The following is a 15470-nucleotide window of genomic DNA, read 5'->3' on the forward strand; positions in this document are numbered from 1 at the left end:
ATGATAAAAACAAAAAAAAAATTGATTGAAGATTGAAGACAAAGTGACTTGAAAAATAAATACAGCAAATATTTTAGCAAAGGATAATAATAATTATTGGAGTTTGTAGAACAGGTATAAAACTATCAACAGAAAACAAATGCTAAACCAGATAAATACATTTAACAACATTCAAAAACGATTGAAGAAAAACATAAAACAAAAATGGAAAGTTTTCAGTATGACAAAAGTTGCTCAAAAATACATCTAAAAAACAGGAAAAATACAAGAATAGAGAAAAAATATTTTTGATTTGATTTTTTATTGTTTGATCAGTAAATATAGATTAGCAAACTAAATTGTCAAAAAATAGAAGCACTTAGTATTAAAAATTATTATTAAAAAAATGAATTTATTTAATTATTTATTAATTAAATGTTTAAGAGCGAGTCCACGAGCAAAGCATACCCATCTCGCATCGACCTCACCAATCTGCCTGAAATTCTCAGGGGTTGTTTGTACATACAAAACTAGCATCTGGCCAAAATATGAGCATTCCAGGTCAACGGAAAGTGGGGCAAATCGGGACACAAACTTTTAATGTTCAAAAACGTCAAAAATCTTAAAAAGGCTATAACTTAGGCAAAATTCAATTTAATTTCAAAATTCAAAAAAATGCAACATAATGCAGGGAGAAGCATCCCAATTGGTTAAATTTAAAGGGAGTTATTGGTATTTAGTGAAAAAATAGCTACTAGCTAATAGTTTCTTAATTTTTTTAACTTTGATTTTTTAAAGGGTAAAAATGGATGAAAATAAACATTTTTATGCATGTTTCTATTGTAAAATTGACTCAGGAACACGAATATGATGAAATTATCACCGAAAAATTTGATCTAACCCCCGAGCAAAAATTCACAATAAAAAAATTCACAAAAAAAAGTGTATTTTTAACATGTTAAACTGCCTTACCCAAAGCGATCTCAGTCTCAGATGGTAGTCCCAGATGTCCCCTACAAGCTGCAGGTCAAACCGAGTTAATATCTGGATGGAACACTTTTTTATTTGAGTTTGAAAATTGTGCTTTTTTTTCATTAAATGCCAATTACTCCCTTTAGATTTAACCAATTGGGATGCTTTTCCCTGCATTGTGTTGCATTTTTTAAGCCCTTTCAGGTGCATTTTGAATTTTGCAATTATATTGAATTTTGCCTAAGTTATAGCCTTTTTAAGATATTTGACGTTTTTGTACCTTAAAACGTTGTGTCCCGATTTTCCCCACTTCTCGTTGACCTAGAGCACTCAAATTTTGGCCAGATTCTATTTTTGTATGTACAAACAACCCCTGAAAATTTCAGGCAGATTGGTGAGGTCCAAACGACGTCCCATACAAAGAGGTATGCCTTGTTCGTGGACTCGCTCTTAATGTGTCATTTAAAAAGCATGAGGTCAAAGGTTCAAGAAACTAACTGAATGTTGTTAAAAAATTTATCAAAAAGCCATTCTGAAATACTGGTTATAACTTTTTCCATTTTTAATTTTTTTTTTCAGACATTTGCAAACTGTGAAAAATGGTTCACAAATTAAAAACAGGCATAAAAATAGCTAATAATGCATTAAAAATTTAATACTTGTTTTTTTTTTAATATTAAGCTTAGAATTTTATTACAAAAATACTAAGCAAAGATAAGTGCTTTGAAAATACTTCAAACGAATAAAGCCTAGCATAGCATAGCATAGCATAGCATAACGGGTCTGCACCACGCTGTAGGGGGTGCCACAATGGTCAATTCAATATTCTTAGACAATTTGATTGCTGCCCGGTACATCCAAAAATATCTAAGAACGTAAATTTCCACACTGTGCTCCAAGGCTACGCCCATACAGTCCCGTGGGGATTTGGGAGGGGATGTTTTTTTGTTCACTAGTGGCAAAAGTGCAGGGAACCCATCCCAAGTAACAATTTAAGTTTTTTTACTTTCTTAAAGATAGATTCAAGTTATCTTAGCCAAAAAATATCATAAAGCCAAACTTTCTCCAGAACAACAATAAATCAGCGTTAAACCTGAGTTAAGAGCAAAGTGGACTATTTTAGGAGGTTATCAAGAGCGTTTATGCGGAGTAATTTAAAACTAAGCAACTTTGACGTTGATTTTTACAATACTCCGCAAATGCTCTTTATTGCTATTCTAAAACTTATTCTCAAGCTTCAAAAATTTATAACATCATAGAAGAGATCTTCAAGACTGTAATAAAGTGAACTTAAACTTATTTGCTCTCGTTGATGATAAAAAAGATTTGTCGAAGAAAAACCAGTTCTGAATTTTATTTCGTGAAATCTATTTAATCTTTTCGAAATTAATTCACAAATGGCCGATGAACTTAAGCTTACACCGATAATTATATTATAATAACCAAATAAATATAACTGTGACTTTACGCAGCCATTTTTATCGTAAAATTCTTGCCATAAAAATTTCACTGATCAATTTTCTTAGATACCTCGAAAAAATATGCATCGAAGGTATGAATCTTTCAAAATGACTATGATTTGAATTTTTAATGGAACAATTAATTCTACATCAGCAGAAAAATCAACATGGCTTCCGTTTTTGGGCGTTATATTTTCATGTTAATATGGCTGATCTCATCAAATCTATTCTCTCTTACTCAAAGCAGTTATTAGAGCTATGTTTCTTGAGAAGCTCTTGTTCAAGATTAAGTAAGAACATGTAGACTGCAGTAAGCTTTAATGCGGTTTTATCGCAGAGTAAAACGCGTAGTATTGCGACCGTAGCGCATGCACATATTTGTTTGCAGGAGGTAGATCCGAAAAAGATTTTTGGAAATGCTTTTTTGTCGTTAGATTAAAATAATGGTGTTAATTATTTTTATTTTTATTTATTCATTGAACGGCCGCGACTTTTGAAGAAAACACTGATCTCGCACTTGAATCTAAATGTAAGGACGAGTACTGGACACGGATTCACCGGCAGGTTGGTGTTTTGCTCGCACCTCATTCGACAGCCTTGACGAGAGCCTTGGCCACTTCAACAGCAATTCAGCCTCGGCGCGTTCCACATTAGTAGAGGCCGACGAAAGTTTGCCCTGGGCGCCGGAAAGGAGCTCGCGGCACGCACCGGCATCCAGATCCTCAACCGGGTGGGCTTCTTCGGCCAGCACCTGTCGAAAAAAAATCACAGGGTTTTCCCTTTAAAAACGTTGAAATAACGAACATTTTTAGTCACAGTAATCAACACGAAACCAATAAAAACACTAGCACTCCGCGGGACATTTTTCTCCATTCTCGAAACGCCTAATTCTGGTCCGGATGCGTCGTGCCGATTTTGCGTGTCGGAGAGGTCACTAAACTGACTAACTGTACGAATATTCAGTGATTTGACAGATCAAGTTCAAAGACTCTTGAATTATGCTTTCATTAAACGGAGAAGTTTTAGTTCAGTTTTAAGGCAGTTTTGGCAATGTAAAATGGTCTTAAAAATAACCTCTCTGGGATAACTTCAAGTCAAACAACGAAGAGTTAGAGCGTCCAATTTTCCCGGGTTTTAAATTTCCCGGGAAACGGGAAAAATATTTTTGGAATCCCGGGAATTCCCGGGATCCCGGGAAATTTTTAAATCAGTAATAATATTTGTGTTTTCATTCTATTTGTTATGGTTTCACGCTTAAAATCATAGAATTAGCTTAATAATATTAACTAGTGATAATCCACACTTCAATCTTAATTAGAAGGACTGTTTTTTAATAGCCTTAAAAAAATTAAAAATTGTTTTTTTTGTTCTTTGAGGTGTTACAATTTTTTATTCCAATATGATTATTTTTTTTTTATTTGCGAATCAAATTGCATATGTCTTTTATATTTTTTTTCTTTTATATATATTTTTATAAGACATGACTAAAACAGCTTAAAAAAATTATTTTATATGTTTAAAAAACAAAAAACGACAACAAATAAAATGATACCAGTCAATGTAAAATTTTAGATACGTTTTGGATTCATTGCTTTATATAAAATTTATTTTATAAATTATCTTCAAGTTACTACCGCCAACCAGGGGAAAATCAGGACTACAGTCTTAATAGGTACAGAAGATTTAAGAGCAATACATTTGGAAGTCGGTGTACTGATTGTTTTGCTCTGTTCCTGTTTAACCGAAGTCTTCCAAAACATTATGCATTTTTTTTACTTAAATAGCTGTCTATATTCGTTACATTTGTCTTTATTTGCCCCAGATACCGGTGTTTGATTAAAAATAATTTAATATGAGATTGTCTTTTCAAATTAAAAATCGAAAACATACGTAGATGTATCCAGTCTTTCAAAATTGAAATAAACTAAAAGAGAAAAAAAATATAGCGCTAGGCATTTTTCGGACCAGATAATTAAAATTATAATATTATAATATTTTTTCCTGAAAAGCCAAATTAATGCAGATATTTGCCGAATACAAATTTTAATTCATTTTGTCGATTACTAAGTATTCAACTATTCATCAATTTTAATGCTTCTTATCGATTACTTAGTATTCAACTGTTCTACTATTTCCACAACAAAATCTGAATTTCCAGACCAAAACATGATATATTTTTTTTCAATTTCGGGAATTCCCGGGACAAATTACAGAAAATCCCGGGATTCGGGAATTCCCGGTTTTGAAAAAATCCCGGGATTTTTGTCCCGGGAATTCCCGGGATGGACGCACTACGAAGAGTGACATAAAACTATGTGTCATGCTTCTAAAGTGCTCTTGAAGATACTTTTAAGAGATTTCTATCGTAAATCTTTAAAGTTTTGTTCAATATCATCACAACACCGAGTAGCAAATTTTAAATCTTTTATAAAACCTGCTAAGAAGTAGAAGCATTTTGCTTGTTACTTGGGATGCGACTTTTAAAAGTGAACGGAATATTTTTGGGAGGTTTGGAATGGGGGTTAGGAGAATTTCTTTGAGCCGATGAAAATGGTTGAATGCGTAATGTATTAAATGATTTGGAAGTTTGTACGGGTAAATGTGAGTCTTGAGTGTATTATATAATAAGCATGTAGTTTTATAAAAACAATAAATGAAACAAATATAATACATATAATAAATATAATAAATAAAATCAAGATGATTCCAGGAAGCTGTAAAAAATTGCAGTAATTTAAAATATGAATGCTCCAGATGGTTCCCATGCTGTTCTAGAAAGTTTCATTAATTTAAACAATTTGATCATATATGATATGAGGAGATGGTATGTTACAGGAAAGGAGAAGGATGAGGAATAATATGAACGATTATATAAATCATATAGTATGTTGATAAATTTACATGCAGACAGTAAAATTACCACAATCCCTCACCCCATACGAACAGCGACCACTTCAAACGAATAAAGCCTCTACAAATTTTAATTACAGTTAGCAAATCACAAAAAATGTGTTTTTTCTATTTTTTTTTATTTTATCCGAATTCAATGTAGCATTTTTAGGGTTATTTTTGAGCTCAACGACTTTAAAGAGACAACGTAATAATTTTTACCTGATTCGATTATCCCAATATTTGATTGTCCAAAGTAGATTTTTACGAGTTTCTTAACAACAATTAATTTAATTTATTGATTAATCAACAATTAATATATTTTTTTTAAATGTCTTTAGACCGAAAAATGAGAATAATCGATGGAAAATTAACATTTTGGTCACTTAACTATCGAATAAATAGATTTTTCAATGAAAGAAATTTAAATTGTACAAATAATAAATTATTGTATGACCCAACATCTTTGGAAACATAAAACGAAAACAATATGAAATTTGTTTTAAATGAGTGTATAAATACGACGAGTGCTGAAAATATCAAGTGTCGTAACGAACACAACATTTTTTCATATTCGGAAAATAAACTTTGTTTCTCCTTTGGATATTTAAGATAAGTGTCCAACTCCAAAACAATATCGAGAAGTATTTATTTTCGATACAAGTTTTACAAGTACAACTTTTTAGCACTGTAACGGATGCTGAGATAGTAGTTTATGCAACAAGTTGCAAAAAGAGGATTTTTTTAGCACGAGTCGTACATTTATCCAACGAGGTTCACCGAGTTGGATAAATACGAAGAGTGCTGAAAAAATCAAGTTTTGCAACGAGTTCCATAAAACATTTTTTGCAATTCCGAAAAACACCCATTGAGTGAAATTTTAAGTCAAATTTTCATGTATTTTGTCAATAAATCGTTTGAATCAAAAAAATGTTGAAAAGTTTTACTTTTCGAAACAAGTGCTGAAAAGTTCAACTTTTCAGCACCCATTTCAGTGCTGAAAAGTAGAACTTTTCAGCATTTATTTTGAAAAGTGTTGCTATTCGATTCTGTTATTTTTGGTACAGAAAAGTAGGCTATTTCGTCGTTCAAGAATGACAGGAAAAGTAAGTAGTTTCACGACGGAATTGCAAAAAGTATTTTTAAGTACTCAGTTATTCAAGAAAAAAAAGTAAGTAGTTTAACAACGAAATAAAATAAAAACAATATTTGATTGCATAAAACATATTCCTTGAAATATAAATGTATCCCCCTACACCAAAAAACGTTCGCAAATTCATTCAACTATGTCTTTCTGGTCAGCTGGCACACAGGTCACACAGGTAAACGCCCCGATGTAGACTTTCTGCTTTGCTACCCCGATAACGGTTGCACCCCGTTCAACCACGTCTGTATTTTTCGTGTTTTTATGAATGAGTACGAGCGCGCGCAATGCAACCCTCAAAAAGGAAACTGCAACTCGAGAGAGGGTGAGCGTTGCAAGCACGCACACTCATACTCTCGCAGTAGGCCATGAATGAATTAGGTTCGACACGTGTGCAACAACCCTTAGTTCTTTACGGGGGTTGCAGAGCCTACTGCTGCACGCACACTTGCTTCGTAATGAATTAATTTCGCAAATATTATGTTTATTATTTAATTTTATTGTTTTTATTTTTCATGCATATTCTTACTAGGGGAACAGCATCTAATTCTAGCGTGCCTCTAATGTTGGCAGGTCAGAACTTTGACATTCAATTAAAGCTAATTAAAAGCGTTTTCAACTGAAATCGAGTGATATCTAGCTCAATAAGAAGTGAGCAAGCAAGTTTCTATCAAAAGTTTTGCAAAATTAGTTGTTAAAATAGTAAAAATGAGCAATTTGGACGGAATTAGGAGCGAGTGCTTAACCTGCCAAACATACGAGAATTTCCCCTACTAAATCGTTTTAGACAACATTTTAATATATTTTTTTTTCAGAGGTGTATTTTAATATCAGAAAAAAAGTTGTTTCAATTTTGATTCTTTCTTCTGAAACATCTTGATTTTATTAAAGCGAGTAGAACCCCTGGCGCAACACACTTTTCTCTCATCGCGTCCATGCCATTCATACAGGTGTGCGCGACCGGTCCGCTCTCGCAAGCACGCTCTCCTCTCTCTCTCTATCCCATTCTAGTCAGGCTTCATTGACCAGCGCGCCGCCACAGACTTCGGGGGCCATTCGCAGTGCAACACTCTCTCATTCGTGCTGCCAAACTCGACCGAGTGACAGCTCACCGTCCGTCGTCGTCGCTTGCTTCGCGGGGTTGTGTCGTTCGTCGTTCGCAAATTTCGCCGTGCCTAAGTTGGTCAATTTAGGCTCAAATTTGGTCAAACTTTGGGGTTTAACAGTGAATATCGGGTGGTGAAATTGAACGAGTTAGGTTTTCTGGTGTAATCAAGTGTGTTTGGGGCTGTACGAGTGATTTCCAGTGAAAACATGGCCCAGTCCCGTTGAAAGGTGCTGCCAAAGAAGAAGAAGAATCGGTGGAGCAACAGTGTGGTGAGGTGTAAAGTTATTTCTCCAACACAAACACGAAGGAGCGTGCGGCGGCCAGCGGGTTTTTGGGGGTGCGCGTGGTGGTGTGCGTACCATCCGGACTCACCTGTCAACTTTCTATCACAACACAGCAGCAGCAGCAGCAACAACAACCTGGACGGAGAGATTCAACAAAGCTGCTTGCGTTGCTTGCTTCGATGTGTTGTTGCTGTTGCATGGCGAATCCAGATCCAGTGAAGTAAGCTTGCAACTTGTTGTTTGTGTTATGATTCAACCCGCTTTGTCACTGGTGTGGGTGTGTTTACAAATGTTTTTTTTTTTTTTGCTGTTTTCATTCTGGAAGGCTCGTGCAGGCTTGCCTTATAACTGTATTCGCCAATATCGTACTCTGCACGGAGGAGGAATTACCATGTTTACGACCTGTTAATTTTCGAGTGGTTTGGAATGTTTTGGTTTACTTGAGGGCTTTTGTTAATTTGATTTGGTTAACCGCGGTGGATTTTCTTGAAATAATTCGAACTGTCAAAAATCCACCAAAACATCTACCACATTGATCACACAAAAAACTGTGGTAGAAAAGTATCCACCGGTAGATCCTTTGGTGGATTTTTGACAGTTCGAATTATTTCAAGAAAATCCACCGCGGTTAACCGCCCTTTGGACTTGTTTTTTGAACCAGGTATGCACCGATGTCTAGGTACCGCGATCAGCGGCAGACAATCGGCAGCATTAGTGCGTTTCAAGACATTGAATCAATGTTCCTTGATTTTAAAACATTCCATAAAAAAAAAATGACTTTATTTAAAGATATTTTTTTTTAATAACTGATCTACCCAAATTCACAGACATATCTCTTAAATTAGTCTGAATGAACATAACAATATGTTCGCTCATATTTTATTTTCTGAAAAAGCTGTTGAACATTTTAATTAACGAAGAAACGCAAAAAATGTGTATTAAAAACAAGAACTAATTATTTAGCAAGAACAACGTTTTATTGCAATCTTTTTAAGCAATTAATACGTCTTGTGCCGATCTACAAATTGCTTTATACCAGATCTCTTTACACCAGGTTATTCAGATTAATTTTTTTTTTTTTTTGAAAAAGTTTAGTTTTGTTTCTTTAGGTTACCTTTTCTTTTATGTATGGTAATATTCAACAAGAGGGCAAAAGAATAGATTTCAAGCCCTTTTTTTTAATTTTGAAGCAAAGAGTATACCAAAATGCTTTCCCGAGCAGACGGAAATAACTTGGGAAGGTCAGTTTTTGATATTGTGAGAAGATCGAAATATGTTATTGGGATGATCGGATTAGTTGTTAAAATAACAAAAATCAATAACAAAGATTTGTTCGAAGAATAACTTAAACTGTTATTAAGTTGTTATTGCAATAACAAACCAATAACACAGAAGGAATCATGAAGGAATAACAAGATTTGTTATTTTGTGCGGAGAGGTGGAGCAGCATAATAACAAAAAATGTTATTGAACTGGTATGTCTCCATAACAAAAAAAGTTATTGTTTTGGTTTATTTGTAATTTGCAAATAAACCTGCAGTTGCCATAACTCCTCTGTACTAGTCAGGGCTGCAGAGTTGGGTACCTCCAAGCGACTTTGAATCTATACTTGAAGACAACTCCGACTCTGGATGCAGGATATGACGTCAACGACGACTTCAGCTCTCCAAAAATACCCGACTTCAGAGACTCCGACTCCAAGTAAAAGTTGCTGAAAATTTGCTGAATCCGATGCAGTCTCCGAGGTCTCACTCCAGCTCGAACTTCAACGTCAGCTCCGACTTCCTGGCTCTGTGAAAATAATAACAGTTTTTGTTATTCACACTTCAAAAATTCTCAATAAATAAATCAATTCCGTTAGGGAATATAACAAAATTAAAAAAAAAATGAACTCTCAAAAGTTAATTTTATCGGATTAATTTTAGCTTGAAACCCCATTTCATGGTGAAATAAATGACCCCGATGAAATTGGTCAAAATTAATTCATAGTTCTAGCCAATTTTAGTAAAATCCCTTAGGGGGTATATCAAATAATTAAAAAAATCAACTTTCAAAATTTCAACTTTTTAGAATAATTTTAGCTTAAGGACCCCATTTCATGACCAAAATAATGACCCTGACAAAATTGGTCAAAATTATCCCATAGTTCTAACCATTTTAAACAAAGTCCTTTAGGGGGTATCAAAAACCATCGGGGGAATAGTCCAAACTATATTACTACTAAAAGAGATGTAGTTACCACATACTTAACCATTATCATATAGTTACGGCACTATACAAAACCATAACGAAACTGATCGTCAAATGATGACGTTTTTATTGAAGTAAATCTAATGATTCTAACTATTTTTGAACTATTTGGGGTACAATAACCTTACACTAAACAGTTCGGATTGTTTAGACAACGTGACTCAACGAAAAAATGTACAAGTCCAAATAGTTCAAACAATTTATCAACTTTATTGAGAACAATATAGCAAAATTCCACAGATTTTAGATTTTTATAGTCAGAACCTGTAAGAACTAAAAACCTACTATAAATGCTATAGTAGAACACAATTGATGGCGGCCACATTTTTTTCGATATGTTTGTATAATCCAAATAATTTGTCAACTTACATGAAGTAAAATTACTATACACCATACTATTTTGAATTAAAAATTTCTATAAGTCCAAATAGTTCAAACAATATTTCAACAGTATGGAGTACAATTACAGTTTGTTATATAATCCAACTATATGTTAAACGATTGGTACAAAAATTTCAACTTTTATCAAGTAAATTGATCACAGTCGATTCCTCTGGATGATAGAGAACCTTCAACACCCCCACTTCTCCTCAGATTATCAGAAAACTCCCCAAAAGAAGAAAAATGTTACGAGGGCTCATGAAATTGACTTTCACTATTCCAGAAAAAGTAGGCATGCTGTTCTTACCATACACCAAAAATATGTGTACTACATGGTGGACTATTACTGTTCACTATAAAATGAGTCAATTGTTTGGACTACTTGGACTTATCGAAAAATACTTGCCCCCGAGCTTGCTCCCTTCTAACAAAACATGTCACCAAAACCACTGAAAAACCACCAACAGATATAGATCAATCGGATAAGGCGGCAGCAGTTCGGCAGCAACGTAAATAACATCACATATAATGGCGGTAAACATTCACCAACTTTCGATAGAACTTAAAAATCAAATTTGATTATATCCGAAGTAGTTATCACAACAATTGTAGGGTTCATTTTTGCGGTCTTTTTTAAAGTGTCGGCAAAGTAGTGTCGGTAAAGTAGTTTTTCAGAAACTATATAGGGAATAGTAAATTTTTTGGGCAATGACTATTTGACGTAAAATCCAAGTTTATAAAAATATTTACATATGTATGAAAACCTCATATAGTTTTCTGCCTAACAACTAATTTCTCATATAGTAAAATCGACCAAAACTATTTTGGGAATGGAATTAATGGTTTGATATATCGTACATATATAGTTGGGTTACAATTTAATGAATAGTAGAGACCATTTGATAAATAGTTGAGTAACTATTTGTCATAAAGTAGTTATATAGTTCATGACTATGCGGGATATCAAAAAATTAAAAAAATCAACTTTCAAAATTTCAACTTTTCAGAATAATTTTAGCTTAAGGACCCCATTTCATGGCCAAAATAATGACCCCGACGAAATTGGTCAAAATTATCCCATAGTTCTAACCATTTTAAACAAAGTCCTTTAGGGGGTATATCAAATAATTAGAAAAATCAACTTTTAAAATTTCAACTTTTCAGAATAATTTTAGCTTAAGGACCCCATTTCATGGCCAAAATAATGACCCAGACGAAATTGGTCAAAATTATCCCAAAGTTCTAACCATTTTAAACAAAGTCCTTTAGGGGGTATATCAAATAATTAAAAAAATCAACTTTCAAAATTTCAACTTTTTAGAATAATTTTAGCTTAAGGACCCCATTTCATGGCCAAAATAATGACCCTGACGAAATTGGTCAAAATTATCCCATAGTTCTAACCATTTTAAACAAAGTCCTTTAGGGGGTATATCAAATAATTAAAAAAATCAACTTTCAAAATTTCAACTTTTAAGAATAATTTTAGCTTAAGGACCCCATTTCATGGCCAAAATAATGACCCCAACGAAATTGGTCATAATTATCCCATAGTTCTAGCCAATTTTAGCAAAGTCCCTTAGGGAGTATATCAAATAATTAAAAAAATCAGCTTCCAAAATTTCAACTTTTTAAAATAATTTTAGCTTAAGGACCCCATTTCATGGCCAAGATAATGACCCCGACGAAATTAGACAAAATTATCCCAAAGATCTAAACATATTTAACAAAAGAAAAAATAATAACAGATTGTGTTATGGACACTTAGAAACTTTTCCATTTGTGCGATTTATGGTAATTTTATTCCTAAGTCAGTATACCGAACGAATAACAAATTTTGTTATTAGGAGATTTTTTGAAATGTATAACATTTCCTCTTATTAGCGTGTTATTAAACATTTTCAATATAATATCACTTCAATACCAAATTTTGTTATTTTATCAGAAACTGTTATTTTTTGTTCTTCTTTATGTTGAACTTCAGGATAAAATAATAACACTTTTTGTTATTTTAACAGGATTTGTTATTGAAATATTATTGATTTTGTTATTACCGTCTGCCCGGGTTATACATTATTAAAATTATGTTACTACCAAAAATTTGCAAAACTATCAATGAATTTATGAAAATATTATCCCGGTTCTGTTTCCGGTCTCAAAATTAAAAGTTTGCAAAAAGTCCTGCAGTATTATGTCTGATTTAAAATACCAAAATAAACGTTATACAATGAATAAGAAATAGTTTACGAATCAGTTTTTTAAGTTTATAAATGAAAACGTAAATTTTCGGCAATATTTTGTCGCCAGATTTTTTGGGGAATTTTTCGGGACAAAAAACTTGAAAAAAACATTAACCTCGAGGTCTGCGACCATTGCTAATTTTATTTAAAGTTTTGGCATTCCTAAATAAGGAGTCATGGTTTCAATATTATTATTTTTTCAATAATTTTTATTCAATTGTTTTGCAATCATTAGTTTAAAAAAAATCTCAGTATTGACAAAAACTTATTTCTTTGCGAAAAGAAAAGTTAAAAAAATACTTCCCCTTCAAACTCGGGAATCCCCGGAAAATTTTTGGTGAGATTAAGACATACAAAAATGCTGAAATTTGTATGACCCAATTTCACTTCCCAGACTCAATGTCACCCCTGATGACGGTAGTCTTAAATATTGGGTGGCATTTGAAGTTAAAATATTTGTTATCGATCTCCTGAACAATTTCCAACAAAATGCAATCTGAACAAGGTTTATTTGATTTAACATAACACATTTCATTCAACGTAGAACCTTATGTAGTATTGGAGTTTATTTCATCTTCAGCCAAATGAAATATAATTAGATATATAATATTGCGCCTTGCAGCGATTTCTAGAGTTTTGTGTCAATCGTGCTAGGCCTAGATTTTTTCATCACACTGCTTTACAGGACTGAGAACTGTCAACTTTGCGCACTTTGCACCTCAGTAGAGTGCTGCGGGATAATTTTCATCACAGTTGGCAAACTGATTTTCCATCACACCATCAACACTAAACAAGTGTAATGCATCGACTTCTGATCCCAATCTAGACACCAAGCTGTGGTAGCCGAGGCAGTAAGTCATTGAGATGGTCTGTTAAAGTTTCCTGGCTCGATTCTCGTAATTGGAACTTAGAGTTTTTTTTTTTTTTGACAGGTTATTTTTTTCTAATGAGCTCAAGGGCATAATTCTATCGGCCACATCGAGATGTGTTCGCTGAGTCCGTAAATGGTACCATGAATTGGCTATACAAAATAATTAATAGTTCTGGCTAAAATCAATACTTCGTAGACGTAAGAAGCCTTTACATTTTGCAGTAAAAAAAGTTGTTACCTTATTGGTGCTCGAACCGAAAGAACATATTTTTAAAAGACTTTATTGGAAAATATTACATGTATTAAATGGCATTGGTACATTGGACAAGCTCCAGGGTAGCAAAGAGTAACAAATCAACCTCTCCATCGGCGAAATTAGAGCATTCGTCCATCTCGTATTGATCGTATTGATCGGTAGCGTGAATCCCGGGCAGCTTCTCTCCGCCGCTGTCTGTCGCCTCCTCATATGAGGACCGTAGAGGACGATAACCCTCAGGCCACTGGCCTTCATCGCCATGAAGGGACCCCTCTCGGCAGCACAGGATCAGCGGGTACTGAAGACGCCTGTCCGCAACGTAGCCAGCAACGCGCGCTGGTTGTCCACCATCCGTCCGGCAAAAAGTCAAAGATCCATCGTAAGCCTCCGCAACATGCATCCTTGCATCCCGACACCGGAAACCACGATTCCGGAACAAGCCTTCGTCTCTTGAATCACTTAGCCGGTCCGTAAAACTTTCTCTGGTTTGTACGAGCCATTAGGTTCTGAACTTCCAAATATAAATAAATAAATAGCATGCCATAGCAACGGATATTTTCGTCATCACTGTGAAGAAAAATCACTGTGATGAAAAAATACTGTGATGAAAATAATTGCGCAACACTCTAGTAAAGTGCAAAATGCGCAATATTTAATTGGAATCTAAAGCTAGCTTCCTCCAAGTTTGGTCAAAATCCATCAGGGTTAAGTCCTAATGTGTCAGTTAATATGGAATAACCCACAGTCAAAATAGAGAAGACAAGTTTTTTAGTTATGCAAAAACCCATCAATGTTTTACAATTCAATTTAACTTTCGAAACTACATTACCAAAAGTGGATGTAAGTCACCTGGCAAGTGCATGTATCGATTCCCTTTAACGATACGTGATCGGAAATCGCAAATTTTCGCAATTTTCCAAACAGCAAACAAAGTTAAAAGTCAGCAGCAGCGCCCAAACCAAACCAACCGTGACGATTTCGAATTCTATTTGCACTAGTGGGTTGATCAAACAAGGGTAGATGGTGCCTTGATGGACTTGGGCAATCTATTTTTTTCCGAACGATTTTCGGCAAGGTCCAACATTGGTGTGAGCCCAACGGGATAGCAGATAACTTGGAAGCCACGGGACGACACGGATCGAATTACAAACCCCAACCAAACGAGTCTCTCTGGTCTAGCTTGAGAGAGAGTGAGCGGATCGCTAAAGGTGAAAACGTGAAGAAACTAATATTATTGATATTTTACGATGATGATTATTATAAGCCGGTTGCCGGAGGGGGTCCAGTTCGGATAAATGATAATGTGGGGGTAACAGGTGGGGTGAGGTATCCACTGGGACGGAAAAGTTTGCCCAAGATGGGACGGAAAAGGTGGATTAACCAGCATTACGAGGTTGTTCTATGCTTCAGCTAACAAGCGATATATTCAAATTTGGATGTAATGTTTGTGTAACATTTCAACGACCAATTTCGCAAAATTGACGAGCACCGCCTCAAGAAAATTCGACATAAAAGTTGAAGCTTTTAGCAACTCCCACAACGCACAAAATTCCACATTCTGCGAAATTATCTATCTGTATGGTTATGACTCTGGCCCCCCTCGGGGACTCGCATCGTTCGTTCTGAGTTCAGATTT

The 15470-nt window shown here is 34.4% G+C and overlaps 1 protein-coding gene across 1 annotated transcript in view; it reads left to right on the forward strand.

Annotated features, from left to right (window-relative positions):
* The first annotated feature begins 7775 nt into the window (after positions 1-7775).
* The window catches only part of LOC120425899 (protein melted), a 37617-nt gene continuing 29922 nt past the window's right edge, over positions 7776-15470 (forward strand). The window contains exon 1 of the mRNA XM_039590519.2: positions 7776-8056. The gene's annotated coding sequence lies outside the window, so the exon portion shown is untranslated. The remainder of the gene's footprint in view (positions 8057-15470) is intronic.

This window comes from Culex pipiens, chromosome 3, assembly GCF_016801865.2.
Source record: "Culex pipiens pallens isolate TS chromosome 3, TS_CPP_V2, whole genome shotgun sequence".
NCBI lineage: Eukaryota > Metazoa > Arthropoda > Insecta > Diptera > Culicidae > Culex > Culex pipiens.